Raw genomic sequence first — 19,747 nt, 5'->3', positions numbered from 1 at the left:
TCCCCACATTCTGTTTCAAACAAGTCAGTTCCTTCGGAGAAAATTTCAGAACTTTCTGTTCTTATGGACTGCCTCTCTCCCTGGAAAAAATGTCTCTAAGCCACTGCTCTTGCTGTTGGAAAGAAAATGGTGGGCTCTGCTCTTCTCAGCTTGCCTCTCCCAGTGTGGAACCTCCACCCTGCAATCCAACTGGAGCAAGAGTGATCAAGGCCCCTGTATTCTCAGCTTGCTTCACTTGGGGGAGACCCTCACCTTCTGAGTGGGGGTTGGGTAGAGAAAGAAGTCCCCAAAGTTATGTACTCACCAGGAATTTAGCTCTACAACCTGGAATTGTAGGGAATAAAAAAAAAAAAAATGTGGGCAGCCTGCCTTTCTTGGTAGGATCCCTGATCCCTCAACTGGGAGCTGAAAGGAAGGGGAGAACCATCTTCTTGCCTATATCTGCCCTAGATGGAGCTTCCATCAAACCACACTGGGGCAGAGAGAGGGGAGAGAAAAGGGATTCACATTGTTCAAGGGCCATAGAATCTCATTGTTCCTTTGGAGTTTAGTGGACCTTTTTACATAAATCCTTCTTTATTTGCTGTGTTTTCCTAAGATAAAATCTAGAGACATTAAATGCTTATTTTTGTTGTTGTTGTTTGGTTTCGTTTTTGTTTTGTTTTGTTTTTTCCATAAGCTTCACCATTTACACTTGTTTCACTGGGGAGCAGATCACAGAACTCCCCAAACCGCATTTCTAGAAGTGGATCTCTCCATCTCTTTCCTTTTTTCTTTTTTTTTTTTTTTTAAACCATCCCTCTTCTCACTGTTTTGATGTCTTGGGATTTTGTTGATGAGCAAAGAAAATTTGTTATGGGGGCTCACCTTCTGTCTTCCGGACACATCAGAGTTAGGTAACCCTTCTGTATTTTTCTCATGTTTCATGAGAAGAAGTTTAACTTTAAAATCCCTCCAGTTTTTCCAAACATATGCCTTTCTTAAAGGATAACTGCAATCAGAGCTCCATATCTGAAAATGATTAAAAAGTAGTAAATGCAACTAACCTACCTAATTACAAACTCCCTCCTGAATCATCCCTCATGTGAATAAGATTTTTTTTTTTTTTGTGGTAACTTTATCTTTCCTGATCTATGTAAGGTTCAGAATTTTCCCTGAGACTGTTCAGAAAGACCCCTGGCTACTCTACTCAAAAGCACACAATGGTTTAAATAAGAGAGAAATATCCTCCAACACTCCCCTTAAAGGGTCAGCAATTATTAATGAAGAGCAAGCCTCAAAACTTGCTAGCCAGTGATTAAAAGACATTTGCTCTGGAACAGTCTCGCTGTCTCAAATAAAAGAGATGAAGAAGGAAATTAAATTCTTGAAGAAATAAATTTTGACTGAAGTGAGAAATCACACTAAGAAGCTAATTTAAGGGAGATGAAATTAATTTTGGTGACATTTATTCTATTTAGCAAAAATGGTGACAAAACATATAGGGGCTCTGTTAGCCAGAGATAAGAGGCGAGTAATTTAAGGCTGGGCACAGCTACAGTCTACAGCGATTTAATCCTGCTGCTACACATCCCTTGTGACCTATCATTAAAGGTTTAAAGTAAAACTGACAATTATTATTAGCTAGTAATTGGATTTTGGAGATTCAGTATAAAGTTAGGATAATTTAAATGACTGTTGACATTGGAAAGATTATGTAAACGCTCTGAATCAGCTGAATTTATCAATTTATTTAGTCTTATAAAACTGAGCATACCCCAGCACCAGGAAACCAGCACAGGGGATAGTGACTTTCTCAGAACTGTCCTCGGGGAGCCAGCAAAGACTTGGGACTCAGGTTTTCTGAAGGTAGCACCTAAACCTGCACACCAAGTCTCTGACGGGAAGGTGGGCTTCAAGCATCTGGATCAGAACCATCCAGATTTTTCTTCCACAGAGAACTAAGTACGTCATGCTTCATATAATCAGGGCCTCCAAGGAGAAAAATAAGATCACCACAGGCCAATATCTTATGGGATTTCTAATTACAAAGGCTAAAATTCAGGAACTGAAGATGGAATCGAAAACACAGCCATCATTATAGATTTAGAGCAATGTCCCCTGGCCATTGTAATTTCTATAAGGCTATACTTCATAAATACTGATACAAACCTGCCTGCTCCTTTGTCCAAACACAGCACCAAATAAAATTGTATTATTTAGGGAAATACTTTACAAAATTCGTTCTGCTAAGAATGCAAGCGCATTAAAATCAGTAACAACAAGGTTTCTCCACCAACTGAGGCAAATGCTACTATTAACATTCTCCTCACTTTAAAATGCTTTTTTAAAGGGAAGGCTTTGTTTTACTCTGAAATAATCACATCCCTATTTTTATTGTACACATTCATTGGGTACTACTTAAACCCTCTCCTGGGTTTTAGGACAGTATATTTTAGGACAGTATACACTCACCCTGTTATATTCCAGAACAGAAGGAACCATACATATTTCATGTTAGTTTAGAAAAAGTAATTTTATACCTTACAAATATTTGTATTTTGGGACTTCTAAAAATTCAACCTAAGAGATTATAAGAGCAACTGAATTTTAAAGGATACAATAGGTAAGAATAGAAAGTTGGTTAAGTCAATTGTGGTATACCTCTATGATGGACCATATTATACAGTCATTAGAATTCATGGTCCAGAAGAGTATGGACATTGGAGATTTTTTTGTATGTTGATAAGTAATAAAAGCAAGGCCATAGACCAAGATATAACTTTTTAAAAGAAGCTGAAGGAATTCATATTGATTAAGTTATTGTTTCTCAGCCCAAATCTATCCTTCAATCTGCCCTATAATGCTGGGACTATGAATTGCAGATTACATTTCTCCTTTACCAAGGGACACCTGATAGATTTTACCTATCGAGGGTACTAAAACAAGAATGGCAGGCTGAAGGAGGGGGAAAAAACACATTTCTTCCACTTTTCCCCATTTTTCCCATTTCCCAAGAAATGTCCCTCAGAGGTCTGGATCCCAGTTCTACAAGGCCCTGTATCCAAACTTCTAGTCTCTCTTTTGTTTCTCTAGCCCTAATGGTAAGGTAACTGCTTCTTGTAGCTACTATGTCTGTTGTTTCAATGCTCCCTCCTTGCCTTTTTGGCCCCTCGATAGTTGTCTGCTGTGGGCTGAATTGTACACTACTCCACGGATAATGTTGAAGTTCTAACCCTCAGAAACTACAATATGACTGTGTTTAGAGACAGCACCTTTAAGGAGGTAATTAAGGTACAATTAGTTCATATGGTTAGGCCCTCATTCAATATGACTGGTCTTCTCATAAGACAAGATTAGGACACGAACACACAGAGCTAGAGGTGATCACATAAGCACAGAGCAAGGAAGCAGCATCAACAAACCAAAGAGAAAAAGCTTCAGAAGAAATCAACCCTGCTGGCCTCTTTGATCTTGGACTTCCAGCCTCCAGAACTGTAAGAAAATAAATGTTTGTTGTTTAAGTGATCCTGTCTGTGGTATTTGTTAAAGCAGCTCTAGCAAATTAGTACACTGGTTAAGCAATCCTGATCTTAAAGGCTCTCTATCATAGCTGGTATGCCAGTGCTCAGAAGTGGTCCTAGGAAACAGACCCTCCAAAATGGAATCGCAGGTTGTTTTGGACATATCTTATCTCCACTGTAAACAGTTATGTCAAGTTAATCGAATTATCAGATGTTTGACTGTACCTACTGCACCAAGTGTCTTGGCTGCTGCACATACCCAGCGGTAAGGCAGCAATGATGGCTGCAATGACTGCACTAAAGTATGTACAGAAAGAAAATCACACACTCTGGTCCTAAAATATCAACTCACATCACAAGGGAGCCAGAAAGCCTCTATAGCAGCCCTTTATAAATATTTTACCTTGGGAGGCTCAAATGTTCCTGGTGATCTCAGAGCCTTGGTATCATAGGACTGGTATCGTAAGAGTTGACCACTTGAGCTTTTGATATCACAGAAGTACAATGGAAACAGACAATGTCCATTACTTAAGAGGCAGAACTGCCAACCACGTTCAAAAATCAAAACTAGGACGTCAGAGGCAATCAGGAAAAGATGTTCATCTGTAAATGTTGTTGTTTGTGTTCTGGGACTCTTAACTCAAGGTCACCAAGATGACAAAGGCTTTTTTTTTTCCCCCCTACATATCTCTATGAAAAATTGTAATATCTGATACAAGTATTTGCATGCTATAAATGTATCAACTAATAAGTGTGTTAGTGGGAACCGTCTAGCACTGAATGACAGGCCATTGAGAGTTCTTGTCTGTCAAAATATAAATTTATCTCAATCCTGTCATCTTCTCATCTTTGACCCTGAGGAACAGTTCTATGGGGATGATTTTTCTACTGCTGTCTGATTCTTCTGTATGTCCACATGTCCACAAAGGAGGAGAGAAGAGCAACTCTGTGTCTTGGATCTTTTTGTCTTTCTGTGTTACACGTTCTCCAAGAGATGATCACATAAGCATGCATGTGTATAGGCCACACGAAGATTCACACGTCATTATTCACTATGGTAATGAAGACATGAGGGAAACGTGTGTAATGGAAACCCATGGGTCATTTGGAAGCCTCATTTTATTTCACTTTCTAACTCAATAAATGTTTCAGACAAGGCTACTTTCACTGCCTGACAGATGAGCTTGAACAGTGGGAAGTTGCTATTGAAAAGGCCACCAGGTAAAAATAAACAAACAAACAAACAAACAAACAAATAAATAGAAAAAGAAAAGAAAAGACCATCAGGTATGTAAGCACAAATCAATGATTCTTGATTAAGTTTCCACTGGATACATTCTGTCACTGGAGTTCACCCTGCCTCCCCTCATCATCTTTCATCAGAGAATCCCTGTCCTCTGTAGAGAGATTTTCTTATGTCTTTTGCTGCTGGGGGCATAGTGACTGGGGACCAAGCCACTCTGATCTCTCACCACATGTCCAATTATACACACTCTTGCAGTTCCCAACACACCAGGCTCTCTTATCTCTGTATCATCCTAATGCCAGGCTCTCTTCCCAATACTTTTCCCTGCTACTGTCACCTAGAACCAATTCCTCTTCCTCCTTTAGGACTCAGAATAGATATAATTTCTTCCAGGAAGCTATTATTACCTTTCCTCCATTCTTCTCCCATGTCATATTTCCCTTAAGTGTAACTTATGCACATCTCCATCATAGCCCTTATACACAAATGGACTCTTCATCTGTTTGCATGCCGATTATTTTTTAGCACACTATGAAATGCTTGAGCACAGGAAATTTTGATGTTCATCCACTCTTAGGAGAGGGTAGGCATACTATGGTTAATAAATGTTTAAGAACTTTATGCTAGGACACCCAAGGTACATTATGCAAAATTCTTGAAAGACTGAGAGAAAACACGATCTATGCAGCTTCTTTGCAGAAGCAGAAAATGGCCTTAAATTATTTTGTGTCTTCTCTTCCCCATAAAGGATAGCAATCCTTCTACCAACTTCGTCAAAATATAAAGATGATTTATACAAGCTCAGCAAGTTGCCAAACCAGAAATGCTTGGAATAATAGCCCCCAAATAATAAAAATTCACTTCCTCATTCAGAACACTTATAGTGCACCTGCTGTGTGTCAGGCTTTGGAAGCTATAGCTGTGTACAAATTAGGTAAAAGTCCATCTCTAGCAGAGGTCACAGTCTAGTTGGGAAGATATATAATAAATGAGTATGTAAACATATAAACATGATGACTATAGTTGGTGGCAAGGACTATGAAGAAAATAAAGCAGTGATGTAGAATGTGGGTGGGGTCAATATGCAGCTGTCCTTTCTTTTCAGGATATAGTTCTCCTTTGAAGCCCTTCCCTCCCCTCTGACATCCAGCAATTCCCTTTATGGGGTCTCTTAGGCTCATTTACTCGTCCGTTAGAATACTCTAAAGCTCTCAGTGAAAGCAGTGTTGCTTTGCCCTGGAAGAAGTAAATTACAAAGCTGACCTGTCATCATACTGAATCCTGTTACCAATCCACCTGCTGGTGGAGGGGTGTCTATCTCCTCTGCTTGGGGCAGCTGGGGCCCCACAAGATCCTGGTGGTAACCAAAGCACCCCATAAACTTCAGCAGCAGGAAGAGGCCCTTTCAGAATGATAGCCTCGCCTTTTGATTTACTATCATTTCCCTTTCCTGCGTTTCCAACAAAACCCATAGGTCCCACTCACATCTCATTTCACTGTTGTGGGCTGTTTTCCCCTGGGGCAGCATCCAGCCCACAGCTACAGTATTTCAGTTGTGCTCCATGGATTTCTGGCCCCTACAGCTCCAGGGTTCTTCCGTGAACCTGCCTTGGAGACAGAGATGTACTGACTGAACAAGGACACTTGGAGAGAGACGGTCCACTCCTCATCCATGAGCCTTACTTAGACTGCAGCCAGGCAAGTTGCAGCCAGGCTGATGGAGGGGCCCAGTGGACTGGTAACAAATCAATCTTAAGAGCTTCTGCAAGGGGTCCTGAACAAACAACTTGCCAGCTTTATGCATTGTGGCTCGGTGTGCTGCCTCGGTTGGGTGGAAGGAATGAGGCACTTGTAGGATTATTGAGCACAGCATTTGCACAGGGGAACAGTGGGAAGTGATTTAGCAGGCACACAGGTGTTTTCTTTAATTATGCACTATCGGGAACATGGGCTGAGCTCAACAACCCCCACTGTTCTCTATGTGTTTTCCCAGTTGTCCAAGACAGGCTGCGCTGAGTAACTGGAGAGGGCTGTTATCTGGCTGAAGTCCTTCCTGGTGGCCCAGAAACAGGGCCTCTGCTCACTCGTACTCCTGAACCCTACCCCTTAGAGGCAAGTCTAGGTAGGGGAGTGTCCATTCCACTCAGCTTAGGTAGAGATGGTGCAGGATGCCAGGACAATGGTGTATCCGTGGGAGAATCTCAGCTTCCAGTAATTGGAGGTGACACAGCTGGGACATCATACCTGCTAGACCCAAAGCAGCTTGAAGTGAACTAGTCATTGGGGAAAGTTGCCAAAAAGGAGATAGGTAAGGAGGAAGAGATTGCTGGCCACTGAGGCTCTAGACCTTTTTTGGTGTTCCCCTTCTCTACCCACTCCTATCCACTGGAAGAACGGGACTTACTGTACTCTCTTTTTTCTTCATATGGAAAAACTGAGGTGTAGATGGAAGTAAAACAATAGTAAGTCAGGTCTTTTGATTCTCAGTGCAGTTGTAAGAGGCTCCTCTTTCTCCTGGGGCTTTAACATACTTATGAAGGATTCAGGATTCTTGGGGAAAAAAAATGCAGATTCTGGTTCAGGAGGCCTAGGGTGTTGCCTGAGAGCCTGCATTCTTCTATTTCTTTCTCCCTATTGATAATGGGGTTGCAAGATATTTTCTATTCCCTGGGCTCTTGGTTCATGATGGAGTGGCCTAAACACTTCCAAACCACACACTGGGATGATGGGATGAAGCTCCTATGTGTGCTAACCTCTGCTTGTTGCTCCACACCGTCTATGAGCATCTCAACTATCTTTCTAGGAAAAGGTATGTTTGCCATGATATCTATAAACAAAGGGGTTGTGCCCTTTGTGTTTTGTATTATGCTTAGAAATGATCTAAGCACAAACTCATTTAATTTTCAAAAGTACATGAAGATGTTCTTTTTTTGGGGGGGGGGTTTATTTTTATTTTTTTTTATTCATACAATGAGAGTTTAATTTTTATTTATTACAAAAACATAACCATCATAAAGCTCCTAGATTCAGTTTTACCATCTTACCTACAGATCAAAAATAGAATCGGATTTACCAAGATATCAAAAGTAGAGACACACAGAAATAAGATCTCAAAGAACTTTCTGTTTCCATTGGAAAAAGACATATTTTTACCCAAATAGATTAAAAAACACCTAACAAACCAAATTCTTCATCAATTCTCATCTGAGAGATCCTGTATTAATTTGCTAAAGTTGTGAAACAAAGCCCCACAAACTAGGTATCATAAGCAACAGAAATTATTGCATCACAGTTCTGGAAAACAGAAGTTCAAAATCAAGGTGGTGGCAGGGTTAGTTCCTTCTAAGAGCTGTGAGGGAAGGATCAGTTCCAAGTCTTTCTCCATGAAGATGTTCTTAAGCCTATTTTATAAATGAATAAATGGAAGCTTGAAATTTTTAAATAATATCCCCAAGGTCAAATAAGTACAAATATCATAGCTTGGATGAGAATACAGGCTTTATGACTGCGGATACAGTACTCTCTGCAGTTGCTTTCTTTAAAAGTAAACATTTAAAAATGTGCCCTCCCCAACGGAAAGAAAGAGAAGAAAGGACGAAAGTAACCCTGCAATGCATTTATGAGTCTTCGAGTCGAGGAAAGGACTTCCCATTAAATTTTGGAGAATGGAGAGACCAAGAGTGCTGGTGACACCCCCAGCTGTTCCCATCTATCCTCCTATATTTGCTTGGCTAATAACATTTAAATGACACTTCTGTATGCCCACACTGTGTCAGGAGTCTCGGGAGATTCAAGAAGAGTAGAAGATAGTTCCTTCCATCAGGAGTTTAACTGTCTAGTAAGGAAAAAGACCAGATCTCAGGAAACAAGCAAAGAAACTCATCATGGAAGATAATCTGCCTCTACAATCTGCCTTCATTAGCAAGGAATGTGGACAACATGGATCTCAATCTTGGCGACACAATGGCATTATTAGTATTTATGACAGTGCTAACGTCACAGAGATTTTTGACTTCATAGATAAAGGGAATACATCCTCAACTGTGACTTTGGACTAGCAGCATTAGCAATAACTCTTGGAAATACCCATTTTAAGTCCTGGACCTACTGACTCAGAAACTTGGGGTGTGGAGCCCAGCAATGTGTGTTTTAACACCCTCTAAGTGATTCTGAAGCAGCTCAAGCTCTCTAAGCACTGACAGAGGGTGCAGCTTGGACACTGTTGTATTTTTTTTTTTTTAAAGCTCTCCAGATGATTCTCCTGTGTAGCAGTGGCAACACTAATGTAGAAAACAACAAAGACCAATATCTGAGAGATCCATGCCTCAGACAAGCAAGTATGTAAGGGACAAATGACAGAAAACTTTGCATGCAAACAAAGACTCTTCTATGCAAATCAGATATCATATGTGTGTCCCCCTCCGCATACCCCCCCCCCCAAAAAGCACAAGTTCCCCAGTGGCAAAGATCATAACTTCTAATTCCCATGTCCCATTCTGTGTTCACTACACAGTGGGTACTCAGTGTACATCAGTCACTAGCAATTACTGATTATTCAGGGTTGGAACTATTGTGAGCTAAACCTTTGGAAAAAGCTCAGGAAAAGGATAGGATAGCCAGAGGGAAGAAAACTTGGGTGAAGAGAAAAAGCACCTGAGTAACAGACACACATCCCTGATGCTCACTGGAAAGGGAACAGCATTGGCAGAAGCATTAACAGCAATCATGTCTTCTGATTCCTACCCTCACTCAACCACGCATTCTCAGTGGCACCAAAGCACGTAAAGAATTTATTAAACAGCATGAAATCCATTTAACGCTTCTCTGGAAGCACTAATTAGGTTTTGTATTTTGGGGAAGAGCAATACAGAACAGAGGGCAAAATCCTGGGCTTATTAACATTCCGTGTTTCCCTTTTGCATTTTTCCATGAGGTAGTGAACCTCACCCCCATTATCAGCCCCATGTAATGCAGGAAGTTCTTTTAGGGAGGACAGGGGGGAATATTTCAAATCTGGAGTAAAAAATAATAAACACTGGCACCAGGCTATCACTCTGTGGGGCTTTACCCCCAGTCCACACAGTTCCCCATTTCCATTAATCAACATTTCTAGGAACATTACAGTTCCTTTGGAAAATCCAAAGTGCCTGGCAAGGCGGTTTTGATTTCCAGCCAGCCCTTATTTGGTGTTGTATGAGGAGGATCTGTTAAGCTTCATGTAATTAGCAGGCAGTGACGAGCTCTGAGCAGGGGATATTTTTTAGTTCGCTGAATCATACCAAATCTGAATCTATTTACCAAAAGGAATAAGAAATGTGCATCTGGCTAGGCTCTTGTAGGGGCCTGAGAAAACCTTCACATTTACTGACTGCTTATTGCTATTCTGTCTTGACACTTGGGATTCACAATCAGAAGAGGGGAAGCTGCAAAGTTTCCATCTGGACTAGTAGGCCTAGCAGGCTGAGGAAAATGTTCTCGCTGGGGTCTGTGCATTAAGGGCCAAATTATAGTAATGCATTCTGATAGTTTTGTAAAGTGCCTACTAACAACTTCCTCTTAAAACAACAACAACAAGCAAGCAAGCAAACAAACAAACAAAAAACCCAAAATGAAACTGTAGCCAAAAAAGTTTCACAATCAGGATTTATGTGGCCCCCCAGCAGCTGGGTCTCCAATGAGTGATTCAACAGTGCATTGGTCTGAGGGGTCTTCCGAACTGTGTCTGATATTCCTCCTGTCCAAGAGACAGAGATTAAGGTCCCCCATATCCATCTATCTTCACATATGACCGCCAGGAAATAAAAATGTCATGTCAGTTTTATTCCATATTCATAGCAGCTGGAATGGCCACATCAATCGACACACAGAATTAGACAAAATTACCAATAACCTTGCCTGTGCATAAGCTATCAATATGCTGTTTTTATTCATCTAAACGTTTACATGAAACTAAAAAATAACAGCACATTCTTCTATGATTGATTAGCACTGAAAATAAAAACAGTATTAAATATCCAATGCAGGCAGATGTAGGTTCAGAGATTTATTGCAATGTCAAGATATAACATAAAATTCAACAACCCACCCTTGTCTTGAAGAATAGGGTGGCTCCTCTCCCTGGGTCCTCTGATTGCACATGTACACATAACGGTGGGGCCAAAAAGTTTTTTGTTTTGTTTTGTTTTGTTTTTTTAATTAAACAGCTATTCTTTTAGAAAGCACTAGGAGTATGAAAGAAAATAAGCTATGATCCAAGTGAAAGGGCCCAGAAAATGATGCATATCTCTCTGGCTTGTTAGAGAAGTTCTGGGTGGGGGAAGAGTTCTCCCATGTCCCTTACTATGAGATGAGGCTTTTTTTTTTTTTAAAGATTTTATTTATTTATTTGACAGAGATTGATCACAAGTAGGCAGAGAGGCAGGCAGAAAGAGAGAGGAGGAAGCAGGCTCCCTGCTGAGCAGAGAGCCTGATGTGGGACTCGATCCCAGGACCCCGAGATCACGACCCGAGCCGAAGGCAGCGGCTTAACCCACTGAGCCACCCAGGCGAGGCTGACCCAGTACATCACATGCTCACATCCTTATGTAGGCATATTGGGTCTATAAGATTTATCTTTATCATTACAGAAAACACCCACTAAACAATTAGTCATTTCTTAGTATTTAAGGTGGTTACTTCCTGTAAAGTTTCTGCAAATACTGAATGAGCAATGTACCAAGCCATTTCCAGAAGGCATGTCACAGTGGGCTTCTTTTTATTTTTTTTTAAAGATTTTATTTATTTATTTGATACACAGAGATCACAGTAGGCAGAGAGGCAGGCAGAGAGAGAAAGGAGGAAGCAGGCTCCCCGCCGCTGAGCAGAGAGCCCGATGTGGGGCTTGATGCGGGGCTCAATCCCAGGATCCCAGGATCATGACCTGAGCCAAAGGCAGAGGCTTAACCCACTGAGCCACCCTGGCACCCCACAGTGGGCTTCTTAAAGTAGGAACACTGCACAGCACTTCAGCACTAAACTTGGAGGCAATTTGAAACCTCAAAATCACCAGCCAAAACACAAAAATGTGAAAAGCATCGCCATGCATAGACCATGAAAAGGACATTTGCCTATAATGTGAAAGTTAGAACAGGAAGACAGAGTATGACCTTATTTGACCTCAGCTGGGAACACATCTGTGGGGAGATTCAAATTTTTTGTTGCTCTGTGCATGTCAGTGAATGACTATGAAGTCATGCCATGAGTATTGATTTGGAAGTTACAGACAGATTTTAGTGGGTAGGCAAATTTGCAAATATGGAATCAACTGAAATACTGAGGATCAATTGTACCTGACTTGAACTAAGGCTGACACAGAGAGAAGAAACTGAAAAAGGATTAAACTTTGAAATGTCAACACCAAACCCTGAATGTTCCTTCCCAGGGAGAGTTCGACATCAAGTACTGTCTTAGTCTGTACTAAAGAGAAGCCTGCAAGAATGCTAAGGACAGGGCCATGATGGTTCTTGGACACAATGAAATGCGACTGACTATCCCCAGACATCTAGGAAACTGCAGAAAATGTTCAAGGTTGGTGTTATGGCTAAGAATACAATTTGAAGAACAACTCAACTTCATATCTTCAGCTTAACTTTTGTGTTCCTTAATAAATTAAAAGCAGGGATCAAAACAGAAACAATTTTACCCAAGCTCACTTTTGCAGGATTAATATTTCAGACAACTAAAAAATCAAAACGAAGGGAAGAAAGAGGAAGAACGAGAAAAAGTCTAACAATGGGAAGGTGGGAAAATAGATTGGGTACATCAGATCACCACTTTTTATTTCGTGTTTCAACATTTCAAATTACTATCTAAAATGCTGCTTTTTTTTTTTTTTTTTTTGGTATGCATGCAACTTTCTCAAAAAGGTCTTCTTGGTTTTCACAGTGCACAAAGAAACTAAGTATTTCTTTCAAGTAGCTACTTGAGTAAAATAGGAAGACATCCTCACCTCAGAGCAACCCTCCTTTTGAAAGGGTGTAGACTTTTTACTTAGCCATAGTTCTAAACTGCTATATCTTTTCTGTATCTTTTCAGTGGACATATGAGTAGTAGCTGGCTCTGGTGATACATCTTGTGTCCTCCATGATTGCTTTCATAGCGGCAGAGAAGCTCCAGCTCAGGGACTGATCTCTCCTTCTTCTGAGAAGCTGGCATATACTGAGCATGCTCTTTGTCTCTATGATAAAACTTGAGAGTGAGGCAGTGTGCTGAGATATGCTCTCTTACAAAACATATTTAGTGGGTTAAGTAAAAATAGTGGGGAAATAGCCTCAACACATCCCACTGTAGAAGTGTGATCCATGCGCAAAGCACAAAGCTGGGATTGGATCTGGCTATTGTCCCCTACATAACAATGGCATCAGGAACAGTGTGGAGACTGGATGGCTATTTATGGTAGTGATGCTGTGCAAGGGTGTGGTCTCTGAGGAACACTCATACCCTTTCTTGACCCCCTCAACTTCTACCTGAAGGAGAAAGAGGAGGAATATTAGTATGATTGGCCAGGTAAGAAAACATTTTCTTCAGTATGGTACATGCAGCTGGAGTCACTGGACCATACAAGCTAATGTGGTCCTTCTAGATTTCCTTCTACCATATTCTTCTGCACAATCACAGTAACAAGGTACATCCCTTGGGACACTTCCTCCCATTCCTCACAGGCTTTCTTCTCTCTGATATATCTACATAAGATGGTCCCAGAAGACACGCCTGCCTTCTCATTCCCCATGTACCCCTGTCACACAATGGATTGCACACTAATTCTTGTGCTTTCACCTGCTGCTATGCGGTATGTAGAACATTTTCTCACAGCACAGTGGTAAAAATTTACAACCTGATTTTGAATTTGGAGTGGATATAGAGAGATGAGATCTTTTGGCCTCCTTTTGTTCTAGTATAAACCTCAAGTTGGCCTATAAGGATTAAGATAAGGGAGTCTTCTGTGGAATCCATACTAGCCCATACTGGTGTTTTTATTGGGGCATGTTCCTCAAGTCCCTGGCTAGGATTAAAGTCTTACCCCACCTTGTTTTGGTCTCTATGAATACATCTATATTGGTACTTTGTAGGAAGCAGTGACTAGCAGACTGCAGGATTCACCTATGATAGTCCTGGGGTTAAACAGCATTTTAAGATCATCAGGATTTCATAGCAATCCAATATCACCAATGTATCTCCTGTTTTTCACTTACAACCAAGGGATTTTCACACCGGATGAGAAGCTGAGCTAATGTCCTTTGACACATCCCTTACTTCAGTTCTACAATGTTCAGCAATTCTGGATGGCCACAGATGTGTCAAAGGGCACCAAGCAGTTTTACATTCTGAGAGACCAATTTTTGTATGAACAAAATCACTTTTACTCTCACCTTCAGACTTTATCTAAAATTGACTTGGATGTGAGCACCTGGGTGGCCCAGTTAGTTAAGTGTCTGACTCTTGGTTTTGGCTCAGGTCATGATCTCAGGGTCCTGGGACTGAGCCCTTTGTGGGGCTCTGTGCTCAGTGGGGAGTCTCCTTGAGATTCTCTTTTTCCTTTTCCCTCTGCCCCCCCCCCTTGTGCATTCTCTCTCTCTCTCTCTCTCACTGTCTAAAGTAAATAAATAAATCTTTTTAAAAAATTGATTTTGATGGGAAGCTGAGCAACATGACCTTTCCTGGCCTTTCCAACCCTGGCATTGTAAGATGAGGAAATCATGGTCCAAACTAAAACTGTGCATTCCTCATGGCTGCTCTCCCAAGCCGCAAGGAAAAAAGAGGGCAGAAATACAACTTGGCCTCAGCTACACCAGATCCCCGCCCTGGATTCTCCATGAAGGAGAAACACATGTAAAAACTCCACCCCAATTGTCCTTCTCTCAACATCTCGACCCCTCTTCCTGTGGCTGTGAAACATCCGAATTTGTTCTTCTCAGCATCTGAGATCTCTGAAAAGCCAGGAGATTACAAATAGCCCTGGCAGTTTCCACAAAAGTCTACTCCGGCACTGGGCACAACAAGGAAATCCACACATCTGGCCCAGGGAAAGGAAATGGAAAATACAAATGAAAGAGAAGCCAAAGTCATGAGAGATGAGAACAGCTTGCCTCTCGCTGAGTGAATGCAGACCAAACTCACCCTAATTTCTCACCAGGTCATTTTTTTTCTTTCTGCTTAAAGAGACACATGGGCTTTTGTTGTTTGTTTGTTTGTTTTTTAATGTTTATTCACTATTTCTAGTTTTCAATTTGTTTGCATGATTTAGGATGGCCAGGTTGGGACAAATAATAATGTAGCCTCTGAGTGACCAAAATTTACCTTTTGAGGGGTTTGTGTTAAACAACAGGAAAATACATATTAAAAACATTGTTTCTTTAACGATGGAAGCAACACAATGAATAGCTCTTCTATAGACAATGTTGTCATTCAATAGTAGCCAATGGAGATCAGATTCCTTAATGCAATAACCCAACCACCAATCTTTTGTATATCTTTCTCCTCCATCTTATGCCTGATTCTTCCTAGGAATTGTTATATACATCAAATCAAAACATTAAAAATGGATGTTATGGATTCAGCTTCATACCTAAATGTCACTGAGAGCCCCTGAATGTGGTTTCAAAATAACTTATTAATGAAGCAGTTGTTGTGTAAGCCAAGAATAGTAGAATATAAATAGGAAGATGTGATTTTCAATTCAGACTGTTACTAATTGCCTGTGTGACTTTAAGAAGTCCCTGAACCTTTGTGAACCTTCATTACATTTCTTATTTTTAAAATGAGTTTTGAGGATAAAATGTTAAGTATTATACAAATGTGGAATGTGTATTACTTTTTTCTCATACAACACTGCATTTTTATCTTTGACTTACTTATACTTAGTACATTAAATGTCAGTTGTGAACACTAGGGCCCTCAATCAACCAGTTGGGTTCTAATTTACTAAAGGAATTTCTGGAATCTGTGCACCCAACTGCTGAGCTATAGTCAAAATCCATGTTATCTTCTATTTAAAACATAAATTTTTTAGTTTCTACAGGAAAAAAATTTACAAATGCATAAATTTATGTTTTAAACCTAGCATAAAACATGCTGTTGTGGTTACCAGTTTATCCATCCTGTATGATTTATTCATAAACAATGTAAGACTAGATAATCCATAACATGGCAAACAAATGTGCCCTGGTTTTGTTCAAATCATTCCTCTAAGCAGATGCTTATCATAGCTACCTCAAAGTAAAACAGATGTTCCACTGTTGAAGATCTTGGGAATATATGTTAGGAGAAGACGGTGTATGTTGTGAAAGCCACAGTAGGCTGGAGGGCTTGGAGCTCTCTTTGAATTCATATATACTTTAGCCATGAGACCTCATTAAACATATACAAGAAACTATTTAGTTGACAACTAAAGAGACCAGTCTCGACTATTTTATGTCAGCATGACCAAATCTGATGTGGCAGAGACTCAACAAATCTATCTATAGAAAGAGCAGCTGATTTAGCCTGATTGACAGATTCAATGTGTCCAACTGACTGATCAGTCCTGCAAAGACATTATGGGTTTCTGACCAGTAGGGAAGCCTGGTCACTGATGATGACTATCTTTTAACTGTTTTTTAGAAACATTCCTCCCTTACTCCAGAGACCTCTAAATGTATCTAATGTAATATTACTTATCATTAATATTAATATCATTAATATCTTTACTTGCCATCTTATTCAGGGACCACCATAAGCCAGGTACTGTAAAAAACACGAGATTCAAATATATAAAAGTGCAAACCCTGCTCACACAAAGCGTCCTGTTGAGTAGAGAAGTTACATGGCATAATGGAAATACTCTCATATTAGCAATTAGGAATCCTAAGTTATAACCTCATCAGAGTACCTAAAACTTAGTGGGTATTTGATAAATGTGTGTTTATTCAGTTTATGAAAGAAAATATGAATAAACAAATGAAAAAAATGGGTGAATGAATGAAACAAAACATGCAACCTTTGTTGCTAACTCATCATTCTCACCACTTTAAAAGTCCCTCTACCTGGGACTTCTTATAAAATTTTAATTAAATACAAACTCTTTACTCTCACTTAAAACATTTTTTTTTTCTGGACCCTGTTTCTTTCTCCATTCTGGTCTCACATGATTTTTCTGTCAGCCTACTACATTCCAACTATACTGGCTTTATTTTAGATCTTCTACTTAACACCTCTACACCAGCTCTCCTGCCTTTTCTGCTTTCTGATCTCATCTTTATGGGCCTGACATATTTGGTCATTCAGTGTTCATCTTACATTTCACATTATTTGCCTTCTAAAGGAGTTGGAGTAAACTTCAAACTTGATAATATTTCAGTGACTTTCAAACACTTCAGGTGCAGCAGAAACAGGTAGATGATTACCTCTTTTGTTTAAAAAAGAGGTAAGTGGTCTGGGGTCCGTATGGTGTCCCCACATCCCCTCTACAAGAGGATGGCCTTGAGGTCCTGACCCAGAACCTTGGGGCTGCTTACCATTTATTATATGCTGCCCCCAAACTGAATGCTATTCCACACTTATATATATTTAAAGAAGTGGAATAGGGAAACCAGTTGGTTTAAGCTATGTCATAAGACACCACCCACTCTATCACTATTTTGATAATCCATCTGATAAGTGACTTCTGAGCTATACAGAGCTAGAATTGTAATCTGTATTTCTAATCTCTTCAGTTTCCCTCTCAATAACCATTCATATTACACCCTACCAATCAAACAATGAATAAAATAGGGGTAATTTTGGAGAGAGATTATCCCTCTGCAGAAAAGATTTACAATTGGTAAGGAAAGAGTACTGGGAGAAGCATCTACTGATGAACATAGTCTGCATGTAGCACTGTTGAAAGAAAAACTGAAAAGTCTCTCTGATGGTCTAGCTTATTCAAAATATTCAGTTGTCAGTGAAAGTATATACAACTCAATTCAGAATACTCATACAGAGGAATGCTTCCTCCTCAACATCTCAGATTAAGTGACATGACTTCAAATTTCAAGATTAAACTCCTATCAGATTAGAGTGGGACTGAAGCAAGGAACAATCCACAAAGCCTGCCCATTGGTACTAGGCTAGAAGTAATCCTATTCAAAGATGAGTATGTAGAAATACATATACACATCTGCTACTGGAGAGTCTGTAAAAAAGATAACAATAACACTTAGGAAAAAAATCTTTCCTACTAAAGATGATATATGTGAAAAAAGATTTCAGATGAGGCAGACAAAAGATTTAGAACACGTCTATTTGCTATCCAAAAAAATATAGCAAAAAATGCACTCACTCTGTTGAAAAGGATCAGATTGTCAAAAGATAGCTTCTTTTCAAATGAACAAAGAGATGATAAGGAAGCTGACTGAATTAAGAAAGTAGCTAAAGAAACCTAAAACATAGTGGTAAAGTGATAATCCATATTGGAGACAGTAAAGCAGGACTGACATCATAAAACATTAAATAAATAATGTCAAAAAAATTTTGGAAAAGATTTCCCAATATTTAGAGGAGAAAAAGAAATAAAGAGAAAATGAAAGACATGGAAGACAATTTAGATCTAGGTAAAGAGAGGTGTTACTGAGACGGAAATCCAAACAACAGAGAATTTACCATCAAAAAACTTCTAAAACTTATAAAAACGTATAAGTAAAAGGGCTTAGGAAGAACAAAATAAAATAAAATTTTAAATGACCAGAAACATCAAAGAAGTTTCATTTCATTTTCAATTTCAATGGTAAATTTAAAGTCTTACAAAAATTAAAAGAATAAAAGCTTATCTCTAAAGTAGCAAAATATGGTGCTTCACCCTTCTTTGCAAAATCAAACGTCAGAAGACAATGAAACAATTTGTACAGAGTAGTGACTGGAGAAGTTTATAACCTGAGAGATTTATATCTAGATTGTTCATATGAAAAGTTGGCAGAAAGACATTTTGCTAAGCTTAAAATCATGAAAGATAAATCATTCATGTTTCCTTTCTGAGAAAGCACAAAAAATGAATACCTGTCAACTGATAAAGAGAAATCAAGAACTCAAGACTCTAACACTTAAAGTATAAAAGAAATGGCAAAGAACTTTGAAACCAATTAATTTTTAAGATCAAATATGAGGAACTGTCACATGGGCTCACAATTAAATTCAGAGTCTGAAAAGATGTTGTCTATGCAAAACAAATCAGAATTTCATGATAAAATGTTGATATCCTAATGACAGATAAAAGGAGTAACTGGTAAATACAGAAAAGGGGAAAGTCAGGTTAAGCCCAGATAATCTGAATTCCTCATTAAGAATTTGTTCTTGAATTGGATAGACAAGTACAGTTTTAATATGCATTTGATAAGCAAAAGAATCACCACTAGTAAAATCAATGAAAGGATTTCAATCTTACAAATTATCTACATACAATGAAGACAAAGACTAGAATAAAAGAGGGAGAAAGCAAGAAAGCATTATGAAAGGTGACAAAATTCAACCCACAAATGTTATAGCAATAGACTTAAATGGCATAAATATTAGTAATAATTTGTGTTAGAAAAATCAAAGGACACAGATCACTAAAAACATTAAAGTAAAATTTAAAAATGGCTTAAAAACGGAAATAATGGTATGTGGGAAAGTCTTGCAGAAGGCAATAAGAGCGACAACATTCAAAGCAGGAAGCAACAGCCTGGGAAAAAGAAGATAACATTTTGTGCCAATAAAAGAAACCCAATGCAGAGAAGATATAATGGACACATAACTTATGTGGAGGATAATAATATCATCAAACACCAAAATATATACTCCAAAAAGTATGAGAAATAATGAGTTGAGAAACATCATACAGTTGTCGGCCTATGATAGGTTAAATAAATATTAAAAGGAATGTAACCTTTGAATAGTATAAATGTGAATAAATATATAAACTTACATACATACACATACATATCCTTATATTCTTCAAAAAAAAATACAG

The 19,747-nt window shown here is 39.2% G+C and overlaps 1 protein-coding gene across 2 annotated transcripts in view; it reads right to left on the bottom strand.

Moving 5' to 3' along the window:
• The window catches only part of LRMDA (leucine rich melanocyte differentiation associated), a 1,057,234-nt gene that overhangs the window by 72,517 nt on the left and 964,970 nt on the right, over nt 1–19,747 (bottom strand). The window lies entirely within an intron of this gene.

Source organism: Neovison vison, chromosome 2, assembly GCF_020171115.1.
Source record: "Neovison vison isolate M4711 chromosome 2, ASM_NN_V1, whole genome shotgun sequence".
Classification (NCBI taxonomy): domain Eukaryota; kingdom Metazoa; phylum Chordata; class Mammalia; order Carnivora; family Mustelidae; genus Neogale; species Neogale vison.
This window is presented reverse-complemented; position numbering and strand designations above follow the sequence as displayed.